This window comes from Ctenopharyngodon idella, chromosome 10, assembly GCF_019924925.1.
Source record: "Ctenopharyngodon idella isolate HZGC_01 chromosome 10, HZGC01, whole genome shotgun sequence".
Lineage (NCBI taxonomy): Eukaryota > Metazoa > Chordata > Actinopteri > Cypriniformes > Xenocyprididae > Ctenopharyngodon > Ctenopharyngodon idella.
This window is the reverse complement of record NC_067229.1, coordinates 44,838,625-44,853,217: the sequence shown is the minus strand read 5'-3', so window position 1 is coordinate 44,853,217 and position 14,593 is coordinate 44,838,625. Positions and strand designations below refer to the sequence as shown.

At 37.4% G+C, this 14,593-nt stretch overlaps 1 protein-coding gene across 2 annotated transcripts in view; it reads left to right on the top strand.

Moving 5' to 3' along the window:
* The window catches only part of LOC127521037 (alpha-2B adrenergic receptor), a 52,106-nt gene extending 49,212 nt beyond the window's left edge, over window positions 1-2,894 (top strand). The window contains exons 3-5 of one of the 2 annotated variants that reach the window (XR_007932265.1): window positions 1,592-1,683; window positions 1,801-1,869; window positions 1,986-2,894. The gene's annotated coding sequence lies outside the window, so the exon portion shown is untranslated. Of the gene's footprint in view, window positions 1-1,591; window positions 1,684-1,800; window positions 1,889-1,985 lie in introns of both variants that reach the window. The other variant, XR_007932264.1, reaches the window with a different exon arrangement.
* The last annotated feature ends 11,699 nt before the right edge of the window (window positions 2,895-14,593 follow it).

Below are 14,593 nucleotides of genomic sequence, written 5' to 3'. Positions count from 1 at the left end.
GACAGGGTTGGAGGCATCCGGCAGCAATGGGACTGGAGGACTGGCTGAGCTCTGTGGTGGTGGCGATGAAACGAGACTTGAGAGGTTAATGGTAATCATGACACAGTCCACACAGGTTAGAGCAAAAAATAATTCCCAGTTTTCAAAGTTCCCTTTGGATAATACAGATGATTTAGACACCGGGTGGAATAGGGTGGGGGTTGAAAAGTCCCCATAGAAGTCTATCAGACAGTCCTCTGTCTCAGTTCCCTCGGCTGCTGGTGTCTTGGGCTCACACTGCTGGTCAGATCCACGCTGAGGGAACCGCTTCCAGGGCAATGGCAAGCTCTTTCCACTTATCCTTGGGTTCTGGCTCACTCGTTGCAGTGGGTGGTGCCGCTCGGTCTGTGGGGGGCTCACGTGACTTCTCTGTGGTTGATGGTGGTGAAACTTGCTCTGGGTCTGGCTTGGTTCTGGGACGCGACACTCTCTTGACACTGAACTAAGGTTTCCCTCCAGTCCAGTCTTGAGGTGTCTAGGAGGTCAATGGGGTGGTTGAATGGAACAAGGTCCTCAGGGTCTCGTCGTCGAGGGAGCTGGTGATTGCAAGCTGGAAAAACTCCCTCGAATACTCCAAGAAATCGTGGCTTTCCTGAGCCACAGTGATGAACTTTACCCGTTCATCCATAGGGTCGGTCCGGTATTCTGTAACGCCAAGGGTCCAATGAAGATGAGGATGAAGATTCAACAATATAAGATTTATTATGAACGAGATAACAAGCCAAAATGCAAAACAGTGTGCAGTTGAAAGATAGTGGAAAACAATAATGCAATCAAAGCATTCACCACGCTCACCCAGCTAATTAGGTGCTGAGACCTATACATCACATTAAAAATACAGAAAAGGTCTGCACTCTAAAACACTTTATTCGTTAAACACGGAAGATGACAAACGTTTCGGCTCTTGGCCTTCGTTATCAATCAATATTGAATTGAAGGGGTACTTCCCCGCTGGCAAAATGGGCTTCCAATAAAACTTGGATGCCTATGCAGTAGAAAGGCGAAAAAATTGAAATCGGTGCTACCTGACTACAGAAATCAGAAGAATTCAAAGAGTTAATGTGGCATGCAGGGTGGGGCCGAGAGCCGTGGGAACGGAACGAGTCTGGAGTCTCACGGAGGAGCTCCAGAAGGTTAAAAGGAGGAGTGACGACAGTAAAGGATGAGAGAGGACCAGGCCTGGACTTTATGTTGGTGTTTTGTTTTAGTTTATGCAGCAATTGTCCGTGAGGGGCTGCCGCTTTACTTTCATTTTGTTGTTTGTTTATTTTATTGTTATTAAAGTTACATTGAACATTCACCGGTTCCCTCCTTCTTCCCTGAGTTTTGAACTTTGTTACAGTAAATGTTTAACGGGAATGAGTTACTTTCAGTTTCCTTACAATAACTATTCTGTTAATAACCCTCTGTCGATCCGACTGTCCGTGGGCAGGGATAAAAAATGTGGAAGTGTAATCTGTAGTTTACACGAAAGCCCTGAAGCGCCGGATGACACATTTCCCATCTTGCGGCAGACTTTTACTGACAAATAAACGTGAATTTCTCTGTCCAGGTAAAACGGAGAATGAGTAAAAATTGTTCATTCACATATACTACCAACATTGTAACAATACAAAGTGGGTTGAAAATCGGCAGAGTTACACTGTAAGTATATTTAATCAACATTTCTCTTGGATTATTTTTTTCCCTGAGACTGTTATGCCGTGATGCATTATGGGATTGCTTCAACTTCTCATCTTTTCCTCTTTGCTATATCACAAGGTTCTTGACCAGTCATCTTGCCAGCAGCAATATGGCAATCAGATGTTTGGGCTGTAGAAGATGGACAAGGTAGTGTTTGTAACACCAGGTATCATTTGTATCTGAGTACAGACAATCAGGTTCTCAAGTCATCAGATTTCATGCCATGTCTGTTAATTGACTCTCCAGTTCTCTTCTCTCCGAAGGTAGCGGAGATGATGGTCTTCAGAGAAAAAAAAAACTGTAATTGAGCTCAATCACTCATGGATGTCCGGCGGTCAATCAGTGGGTTTCTTTGGAGACCTGAAACATGTCTGCCTCATCAGAAGCACCTGAGAAAAGAATTCTCTGCACATCCAGTGAAATGGTGTTTTAAGATGCTGATAAAACTGGGGATGTGTGATATAAAATAATTGTGCAATGTGATTTTGTCTGAGATATTTCCTTTAATCTTGAAGTAGGTTGCTAAGCAGCTGTTATAAGTGGCATGTCATTATAAGCATTGTCAGGTAGACTGTTATTTTAAGGGGTTGTGTGTTTGTCAAGATAATGATCCCGGGAAGAAACTGCCACTAATGCAAAAGAAATGGAAGGAATCCATCAAGTACAGATTACATGCTGGAGGAGGAATTGAGAAGAAGATGAGAAATGGACATCTGCTGGAAGTGGGAGAGGAATGGCTTGGGGAGGAGGGAAATCTCTGAATGACAAATTCGTATGTCAGAGGTACTGTACATAGATAGGTAACGGGTTACGGAAGAGATTTGCTGCCACAATACGATTTGCACAGATCGGGTCAAATGTTTAAGCTCATACACAAAACCGCCAGTCACAGGAAGTGTGAAGTGATTTGTGAAATATTTGGAAATATGAGTGAAATCGAGAGAGATAATGACAGTTTACACCTCACTAGGCATCATCCAGTTCCCAAATTGCTTCATAAATGGTAACAAATGAACCCATGAACTTTTGCAAAATTATGGCTAAAACAAACAGGGATGTAGATTCCTGATAGGATGTGGCATTTATCACAGTTATTAGAATGTTCATACCCTTTATGGGCTCCATACAATCAGTGTTGTTTTAGTATTATTAATAAACTATTTTAGAATTTATTAATATTTTGAATGTTTAATTTTTATATTTTCAGTTTTCATTTTAGTTTAAGTTTTAGTCATTTTTTGTGCTTTTGTCATTTTATTAGTTTTTTTTATTATTTCTATTTAGCTTCTATTTTTATTTCAGTTTTAGTTGTAGTAATTTTAGTACTTTGTGGTTGTAGTAGTTGTAGTAAACTACCAAGTTTTCAAGTTTCTCTTCTAATATTAATGAAAACCATTTTTAATTGTTTTAGTTAACGATATCAACACTGATCACAATATACCCCATTTGAATATGCACAAATGTGGAAACTGTTCCCAAAAATCAAACAGATTTGTAATGACGTGAGGGTGAGTAAATGATGACAGGGTTTTCATTTAGTGTGGAACTGTTCCTTTAAGCTGCTGAGCTTCAGGCAATAACACTGATTTCATTCTAGACATCCTCAGAAACTACCGTCAAAATCTTTTCTGCTGCCTTGGAAAGACATAATAGAAAAACTTTAATCTCCCTTTTTTTCATATCCTTCTCTGTCTGTCTCTCTGTCATCTTCTGTCTCTTTTTTTTTGTATCGGCTTTTTTGCCTTTGTGTCTGAAAACTGGATTTACTGCCAGCAGTCATTCTCAGTGCAGACTTGTATGAATGTTTGAGTTCTTGTGTCCATGTTGTGATTATAAACAGAGTCCCTGCATAGTTAAAGCGAGGCGATGTAGGTCATGCTGTGACCAGATGCATGAGTCTCTTGTTTCCATAGCACTCATTTACCAGCAGTTCTCTCGCTGCTGAAAGTTCATGTCAGGTTGACAGTGTTGGGGAAGCTACTTTGTAGTAGTTGAGTTAAACTACAGTCAAGCCACCATTTTGGAAAAGCAGTCTCTCCACTACAAATTACTACCAAACGAAGCTAACTACATTGAAGTTAAAGGGTTAGTTCACCCAAAAATGAAAATTATGTCAATAATTACTTACCCTCATGTTTTTCCACACCCGTAAGACCTTCATTCATCTTTGGAACACAAATTAAGATATTTTTGATAAAATCCGATAGCTCAGTGAGGCCTGCATCGCCAGCAATGACACTCCCTTTTTCAATGCCCAGAAAGCTACTAAAGACATATTTAAAACAGGTAATGTGGCTTCAGTGGTTCAACCTTAATATTATAAAGCGACGAGAATACTTTTTGTGCGGCAAAAATAACAAAATAGTGACTTTATTCCACAATCTAGTGATGAGCGATTTCAAAACACTGCTTCATGAAGCTTTACGAATCATTTGTTTTCGAAACTTCAATAGTTCACGTGACTTTGGCAGTTTGATATGCGCTCCGAACAACTGATTCGAAACAAAAGATTCGTAAAGCTTCGAAGCTTCATGAAGCAGTGTTTTGAAATTGCCCATCACTAGATATTGTGGAATAAAGTCGCTATTTTGTTATTTTTGCTGCACAAAAAGTATTCTAGTCGCTATATACAACCCCAAATCAGAAAAAGTTGGGACAGTATGGAAAACACAAATAAAAAAAGAAAGTAGTGATTTCTAAATTTACTTTGACTTGTATTTCATTGCAGACAATACAACAGCACATTATTTAATGTGTTCCTCATTTTTATTTTTTTTATTTTTATTATTTTTTTTTTTTTTCAAAAAAAAAAAAAAAAAAAAAAAATTCCTATTTTGGTTCTTGCAACACATTTCAAAAAAAGTTGGAACAGTAAAGCATTTAACACTTTGTAATGTTGCCATTCCTTTTCACAACACTTAAAAGACGTTTAGGGACTGAAGACACCTATTCTTGCTGCAAACAAGTCTTAAGATGGGCAAAAGTACGGGGTCTTCGTTGTCGCATTTTGCGCTTCAAAATGCGCCACACATTCTCTATTGGAGACAGGTCGGGACTGCAGGCAGGCCAGTCAAGTACCTGTATCCTCTTCCTCCGCAGCCAGGACTTTGTAATGTGTGCAGAATGTGGTTTTGCATTATCTTGTTGAAATATGCATGGACATCCTTGGAAAAGATGTCTTCTTGAAGGCAGCATATTGTGCTCCAAAATCTCTATGTACTTTTCAGCATTAATGGTGCCATCACAGAAGTGCAAGTTACCTTTGCCAAGGGCACTGACACAACCCCATACCATGACAGACCCTGGCTTTTCGACTTGTTGCTGGTAACAGTCTGGATGATCCTTTTCTTCTTTGGTCCGGAGCACACGGCGTCCATTTCTCCCCAAAAATACCTGAAATACTGATTCATCTGACCACAGTACACATTTCCACTGTGTGATGATCCATCCCAGATGCCTCCGAGCCCAGAGAAGTCGACGGCGCTTCTGGACACTGTTAAAAACTGTACTGTGCCAAAAGGAATCCCTATGTTAACTGGCATTTGTGGATGTAACTACGTATTGTGGTACTTGGCAAAGGTTTGCCAAAGTAGTCCTGAGCCCATGTGGTGATATCGCTTATAGATGAATGACGATTCTTGATGCAGTGCCGCCTGAGGGATCGGAGATCACGGTTGTTCAGCTTAGGCTTGCGCCCTTGTCCTTTACACACTGAAATTCCTCCACATTCCTTGAAACTTTTAATTATGTTATGCACTGTTGAAGGTGAAATAAGCAAATGTCTTCCTATCTTTCTTTGAGGAACATTGTTTTTAAACATTTCAATACTTTTCTCACGTATTTGTTGGCAAACTGGCAATCCTCGGCCCATCTTTGCTCCTAAAGGACTAGACCTTTCTTGGATGCTGCTTTTGTACCAAATCATAATTACAATCACCTGTTGACATCACCTGTTTCAAATCACATCATTATTTAACCAATTTACCTGATTACTAGCCCTAAATTGCTCCTTTCCCAACCTTTTTTGGAATGTGTTGCAGGTCTGACAGGAAAGGATGTATATTTACAAATGAAATTAAGCTGACCAGACAAAACATGAAATATTTTGTGTTCACATTGTCTGCAATGAAATACAAGTCAAAGTAAATTTAGAAATCACTACTTTATTTTTTTTATTTGTGTTTTACATACTGTCCCAACTTTTTCTGATTTGGGGTTGTAATATTAAGGTTCAACCACTGTACTCACATGAACTGTTTTAAATATGTTTTTAGAAGCTTTCTGGGCATTAAAAAAGGGAGTGTTATTGCTGGCGATGCAGGCCTCACTGAGTTATCGGATTTTATCAAAAATATCTTAATTTGTGTTCCGAAGATGAACGAAGGTCTTACAAGTGTGGAACGACATGAGGGTGAGTAATTAATGACATAATTTTCATTTCTGGGTGAACTAACCCTTTAAGGCAATAATTAAATAATCCTTATACATGTAAAATTCAAATAATATGATATTACTGTACATAATTCTGCAGTCAGAGGATTTATCTGGCACAAAAGCACGGATTTAAACTAGAGTTACTGCATTGAATTTAGCATACTTTTACATTAAATACAAAAGAATTGGAAAACTATTTTAACTCATTATTTTACTAATTATTCAATATTTAATTAAGATAACACTGACTTAAATGGGTCAGTACATCATTTGTTTACATGAACTATGTGAATGAACTGATTCAATTGAACAGAAGTATTTAATCTTAGTTATTTTTAAATATTTAATTTTAACTAATTAAGAAGACATGGTGAGTTAATCATTTGATCAGTTAATTATTTACATGAACAGTGTGAATGATTTGAATCAATGAACAGAACGAACTGATTCAGATGAACAGTTGTATTTTAACTCATTGCTTCACAAATTTTAAATATTCAGCTAATTATAAAGATGAAACGGACTTAAAATGAGGGGATCATTTGATCAGTGAATCATTTATTTGCATGAATAGTTTGAATGAACTGACCCAGATGAACAGAGGTGTTAAACTCATTTCAGGAACTGTCAATGTTTGACTAATTAAGGAGACCGATTTAAATGAATCAATTAATCATTTGATCAGTGATTCATTTATTACATGAACTGTGTGACTGATCTGCTTCAGTGAACAGAATTAAATGATTCAGATTAACAGAAGTATTTAATTATTTCTCAAATTTTAAATATTCAACTAATTAAAAATGATAAAGATGACACAGGGACTTAATAACAGTCTTGAATGAACTGATTCAGATTAAGAGAAGCATTTACCTAATTTTACGAATTGTCAATATTTAATGAATTATTGAGAAAACAGTGATTTAAATCCATGAGTGAGTCAATTGATCAGAGAATCATTAATTTACATGAACAGTGTAAATAAACTGATTCAGATGATTATTATGGATTTTTGAAAATGACCTTTCATGTAGTGTGTAACATAGCTCTAAGTGAATGAAAACATACTGCAAAGTTTTAAATCTGAAAGTGCACAGTATATAAAGTTATTGTCTCTCAAAAGTAAGAGTTGACTCTGAGTCAATTAAACGAGTCGTTTGTAAAATGAATCCCAAGCCGTTTTGTTGTGACGTCACAACGAAACATTAGCATATTGCTTATTGCGCGCACAGACGCCAGGCAGGGAGTTTAACGCAGGATTCTCAAAACGCTTGGTCTTAAAATATGGATCAATGCCCCATTTATTTGGACCAGTTTGCTCCTCTGAATCTCAAGTATGATTAATAATTGATGTTTATATTTTCTAGCGATCGTCCAAAATTCTTAGTTTTGTTTGTTATGTTTTGTAACGTACACCATCGTCTGTCTCCTGCTAACCAGCTAACTCACGTTTCTGTAGTTCTGCTATTCAGATGTGTCGATTAATGCAGCTTGTCTGTCTCATTACTTGGAGTAATGATCAAGGATGGAGCACGACTTTTGTTTACAAAGTGTAATGCATTATCAGCTATTCACGTTTGTGCAATTTACAACAGTTTACAACCTAACTGTGGGCTCGGTTCGCTTACATAACTGTAAAACAAACTGTTTTTTTTCCTCTGCGTTTTTATTATGACAGTAGTATGGAGCTCTATCTGTATTGTAATAGGATGTTAAGATGCTAGTCCGCACTAACTAGTGGAAGTATCCTCTCTGTAAACAGTAAACACCCATTGTGATGCCAAACAATGATATAGCCATTTTTTTCTTTGTTAATAGTTGTGATGAAAAAGTCTGTGTACACATCTGGCCTAAATGTTTATCTTCTGTTAGGGGTTTTCAGCTTCACTTGGCATTCTGATACAGTTCCCACTGGTGCAACTACATAAAGTATAACAGTGCTGTTACGTCTTATAAAGAACGCAAACTAAGGTGACACTTAACACAGAGAAACGTCCTACTCCAGTTGTAATTGCGAATCAGTGTCTGGTTGATCGACTACTTCAGACGTTTCATCGTCGTACTCGGGATCAAATTGATACGGTAAAATCAATGCTATCTTTTCTGTCCGTACATTGTATACAATGTTTTGCGAATTGATAGCTGTCATTCAGTTGTGGCAATGGGTGCGCGGTGCGTGGAGTAGACCAATCACAAAGGATTGAGCCATCTGACCAATAAGAGCAGTGTAGGCTCACGGAAAGGAGGGGTTTAGAAAGACTGACTCTTTAAATTGCTTCTAAGGAATCGTTTACAAAATATTGAGAACTGAGGTGAAATTAAATGTATATTATGAGAAAACGAAAGTGTTTTTTGACCTTGCATGCATGTAAATCTGTTGTAGGAGACTCCCAAAACAATATTAGGATAGGAACCTTAAAAAAAGGCATAACAGGGGCACGTTAACTTAAAAAGACAGTGACTTGAATAAGTTAATCATTTATTTACATGAACAGTGTGAATGAACGAATTCGATGAACAGAAAGAACTGATTCAGATGAACATAAGCATTTAACTAACCGTTTCACAAATGTTCCATGTTTAACTAATTAATAAGATGCAGGGGTTTAAATGAATCAGTGGATCATTTGATCAATGAATCATTTATTTACATGAACAGTGTGAATTAACTGATATACTAAAATTAATCAATTCCCAGTGCTACTGAACATCAGAGAGCATGATTTTTTTTTTCTATTTTAAATTTCTCAATAATAGCGGTGCAATAAACTGGTACAAAAATATAACTTTTTTTTTTTTCTACCACACCATTAGTTGTTGGTAAAAGTAGTTTGTTAATGGAAAAGCTACACTTTTCAATTGTGGAAACTATAAATATGTAGTTCATTTTAGTAGCGTTGGTACTTTTAGTAAGTTACTCCCCAACACTGCAGGCTAATCCTTGGCGTTAAATTGGTGTGTCATATCTGCCCACATCAACATTGCGTATTCACTCCCTCAAACACACCAGCCTTGATGTTTGCTGTGTTTTATTCATGTATTCAGATGGCACACCGCTGGTGTCTCAACTCTGCCTCCTTTCACACCGGAGACAACCCACTAAGGTTAACACCTGTCCCCGAACCGGTAATCTGCTCCATATTAAACATCTCAGTTAGACTGTGACCTGCATAATATTAAGCAATTATTATTTCACAGCAAGTCTTCGTCGTGTCTTAGTGAGATATTGCTATTTTGGCAAGTTTTCCTTCACAAAGTGTTTCAGCACCTGTCACAGACGTAGCAGGAATGTAAGAGAATAATCTTAGCGCTAATCACTAGTAACACCAAACTAATAAGTCTAAGAAAGGTACACAACTATATGAGTGGGTTAGAGGTTAGCACCCACATCAATAAGATCAATAAGAAGCTGCAAATTACGAAAAATGAAAGGCACACAAGGTTTTGCTCTCTTGACAGGCCACCAAATTACATGATTTGTTGATTTATATTTTATGATCTTACTGAAGGGCCATCAGATGTTATTAAATATTAAATGTCTAATAAATGGATAAATACCAAACGGAGTGGTGGTCAGCAGCAGCTGTGAATGCTAAAACAGACTAAACGTACTACAACATGTCTTCACAGATAGCTGAGAAAGAGTTCATCCACCTCCATCTTTCTGTTTACATGCTGCCTCTGACAGAGCGATAATTGGAGAGAGAGATACTCAAGCTAGCTGGAAAATGGAGGTTCATAAATTGTCTTAAATATGAGGATGAGCAGATGGGGTTAAGCACGGTTAGCCTTTTACTTGTTTCTAGCGGTGAGACGCATTTGCCACCAGCTTCAGACATGTCTTTCTGTATGAGGCAAGAAAAAAACCAAGATTAAAAATGCATCTGAAGTCTAAAATGAAAGTCATGCGTGGGAGAAAATGCCAATTATGTCTCATTAGATAGTATGTTTAGTCAAGGTGTTAAAAACTAGACGTCCACCTGTTTCTGTTTCACATTGTGGAGGCTGTGCGAAGAAAATGAGCAGCCTAGGGAGAAGTTATTCTGACATTGAAAGTATTTTACATGCACAAAAGTTCATTGTGTCAACAATATCTAATAATAACAGGTACTTACTTATGAGTTTTCAGAGAAATCCTGTCATTTTACTAGTTGTTGGTCTTCTGGCTGTTGTACGTACCAGAAAAAGCAATATCTCACTTAAGTGTTTTGGGGATCCAATAAAATGTCTCATCATCCCTGTTTTACGGCTCAAAGTACTATAAAAATGCCATAGAAATGAACTATTATTCAGCTGCTTTAAAGCAGATGAGCACACTTGAGACTTTCACAGTATATATCATATTAAGAATGCACAACGAGGGGGAAATCGTTCTCATTTAATTAATCTCTGTCCTAAACAGGCATCCAGGGAGTGTGACTCATGTTATTGTGAACACAAAGCATCGTTTTAACTATCGTGTTTGGTAATAGCTTTACATCAAAGAAAATATTGAAAAGATGTGCTTATGCAATTGGCGGCCAGCATAGGCTGTTAAAAGTTGGTCCTGCTTGTATAATAATGTGACTCATCTGGTTTAAAATAACCTGAAACTGATACATCCAAGAGTTTTCACCCTTGACTGAAACGGTATACTTGACAAAGCATATTTGTCGGATTTTGATGTATAACTCTACTTGAAAGCTTATTTCAATAATTATGCGACCTGGGTGAGACATTCAAATAGTTTTTCCAAATAAATAAAAGGTATGAAATGTCATCACTGGACATCATTTCAAGACTGTCCCTTTCTCTGTTTGCATTTTTAGTCCAATATAAATTCATGTTCAATTTCAATTTGATTGTTTCCACAGGTTGAGTGTTTATTGAACACCATTTACCATCAACAAACAACCAATGGGAGTTAATGAGAAAAACCAAGTGGTAGTGTTGTCACAAGTACCAATTTTGGTACCAAGTTGGTACTGAAATTTAAAAAATGTGACAATACCAGCATTTCCCCTTAGCATTTTGAGCGCTGTTTAGCAGATTCTTAAACACCTCTGATTGGCCATTGTGTTCACGCACTCAACAGATATATCTGTGATTGGCTACAATGATCAATGCTTTAAAAACATGTTGTAAATAAACATCTTTGACGCTCTTCACCGAGCTCTTACACAGATACACACAGGAAAGTTTAGACGCCTGCTTTCAAACGCTCCCGTGTGTTGATCATTGTAGCCAATCACAGACATATCTGTTGAGTGTGTGAACACAATGGCCAGAGGTGTTTACGAATCCACTCAACAGAGCACAAAATGCTAGGGGGAAATGCTGGTATTGTCACATTTTTAAAATTTCAGTACAAACTTGGTACTGAAGTCGGTACTTTTGACAACACTACCAAGTGGTGCTCACTACAGAACCTCTCTCTGGACCTAATGGGTGGAACTTGACCTAGTACGGTCAGCAATGGGGAGCTGGATGTCAAGCTCCACCCATTGGCTCTGCAGTGAGGCGCCTCTCAGGCCCTGTCCCAAATGTCACACTTCATGTGCACTTGCGGTCTTGTCAATAAAGTAAGCCATTGGGAGACCACAGATGGCTGTCATTCACTGTACTGCATAAATAGAAAGCCAGTATTAAAGGATTAGTCCACTTTCAAATAAAAAATTCCTGATAATTTACTCACCCCCATGTCATCCAAGATGTCCATGTCCTTCTTTCTTCAGTCGAAAAGAAATTAAGGTTTTTGTTGTGAACATTCCAGGATTATTCTCAAAGGGCTTTAAATGATACCAGAAAAGGAATAACGGTCTTATCTAGTGAAACGATCTGTCATTTTCTAAAAAAAAAAAAAAAAAAAAAAAAATGATATACGTTTTAACCATAGACGCTCGTCTTGAACTAGCCCTTTTCTTCTTCTTCTCTATTAGAATTCCAGCAGTGTAGATGCTGCTAAGTGTATTACTGCCCTCTACAGTGTGAACTAAATTGTCATATACAATATGCTAGTGCAAGTAGCACACTTAGCAGCATCTACACTGCTGGAATTCTAATAGAGTCAGCTGGACTGAAACTGTAATTTTGACCTTCAACCGTTTGGGGCCAATTGAAGTCCACTATAAGGAGAAAAATCCTGGAATGTTTTCATCAAAAACCTTAATTTCTTTTCGACTGAAGAAAGAAGGACATGGACATCTTGGATGACTTGGGGGTGAGTAAATTATCAGGAAATTTTTATTTGAAATTGGACTAATCCTTTAAAGATTTTTAATACAAAGTGTTTTAATACAAAATTAATGTTTTAATAGTATTTTCGTGCCGTGGCTGCGAGGACATGCAGGAATGTGACGTAGCCATGCGCGCTTACTAGACAGTCCATTTTAGCGTTTAATGCTGGTCTTGTCGATTAACCAGTTGATTCAGTTCACAAATCCATTATGAGTCATTAATGGATCAAGGTTCTGGAGTTCAAATCACTGATTCAATGATTCAGTGACCAATGGCTCAGTGAAGATAATTTTTTTTCACAAAAACACTTATCTTACATTTTGATCTGTTCCTTACTATAAAATTTAATATTGCTTTTTTTGTTTGCTGAAATTTCACAGGTGAAATCCAGTCATTTAAATAGGAATCCACACCATCGGGATTGTCAAGTAAATCCGTGTTCAGGTTTGTCACATGAAATCTCCACATTAACAGACTAAAAGCTGCTTGTTTTGAAAGTTTGTTTGTTTACTTTTTATTGACCCCTTAGGGGAAACTAGTTTTGCAACAGGATAACAGACATACAGACAATACATAATTCTTAATGCATGTAACATAAATAAAAACAGTTCATAATCAACGTAATATACCTATGAAGAATTCAAAAAGCCAACAGCCACTGATACAAAAGAAACCTTAAATCGTTTTGTTGTTCCACCTGGCACTCACAAACAATGCCCAGAAGGCAACAAATGGAATTATTTATATAATGGATTATCTAATTTCCTTAAAATTGAATGTGCCTTACTTAAAACCTGTCTATGATAAATGTCAATTGATTTACCCCTGTGACTTTTTCTGCCACCCTGACAAAGTTATTCAACCTATTCCTATTCCTACAATGCAAGAGTGCCAAACCAAGCTATGACACAAAAAGAAAACACTGATTCAATAAAAGACTTAATAAAATAAAATAAAATCATAATTTTGAAGCATACAATAAAGGGTTAGTTCACCCAAAAATGAAAATTCTGTCATTAATTAATCACCCTCTTGTAGTTCCAAACCCGTAAGACTTTCGTTCATCTTTGGACACAAATGAAGATATTTTTGATGCAATCTGAGAGCTTTCTGTCCCTCATTGACAGCTACGCAACTGACACTTTGACGCTTCAACCAGTGAGGTTCATTCTCATGTGTTACCCAGCACGTTTGAGCTGCAGCAAGAACTAATGAGGTTCATTCTCGTGTTAAGCAGCACGTTTAAACTAAAAGCGATCGTGTCTCTTCAGAAAATTTGGAATAAACCACTCAATTCATATGGACGCACGGTCTCTTAATGAACTTTTTGAAGCATCAAAGTGATAGTTTCATAGACTGTCAATGCAGGGACAGTTTGGATGAATTGTTTCTTTAAAACAAATGTGCTAGCTTTTTAGCAGTGGGTCCATTGACATGATATTTATGTAAGTTTGTTACGGCTTCGTCCAAGCGCGTCACTCCTCTCTCAGCGAGGCCCGTGTCAGGCTCCGCCACATTAACAGCTAATTAAGATCTGAGTGATTTCCTGTGGTGAGTCTGTTCTACTTAACCATCTTCCCAGAGCCCGTGATTCCCACATTAATCTTCGGCCCCCCGAGAACACTTCTATCGATTTGCAGTTCCCTGGGAGCCCGTCTCATCTTGGAAGTGATGAACAGGATTAGACTGAAATGAGCAGTCAGGGTAAGGACGTGTTAATGTTGATGGAGAGGGAGGGAGTGTTCAGCCAATTTCTTCTCTTTGTTTTTCTTTTTAAGTGCTTTGCTTTACTTGATCTTATTGAGTGTGCTGGTGTGATGGTTTCTAATCGGAAGTAACCGAGTGAATAAACGTTTGTTGCATAGAGAAAAGCAATTCTACTGACAATTAAATATTAGCAAGATCATAATAATCAAAGATACCGATGTGGACACACATCTCCCTTAATATTCAGATTAATGGTGAAATCAATATGGGGTTTTCACCAGTTTGGTAAAAATTACTTACACTTTGAAAAATCTTTGAATATTTGGTTGCTTTCTTAAATATTACATATTCAGATATTGATGATGATCATTGTTGAAAACAGTTGTGCTGCTTAATATTTTTGTGGAAACTGATACATTTTTCATGAATAGAAAGTTCAAAAAAGTGTTTTGTAACTTTTTTATGTCAGTTTTGATCAATTTAATGTAACCTTGCTGAATAAAAGTATCAAATT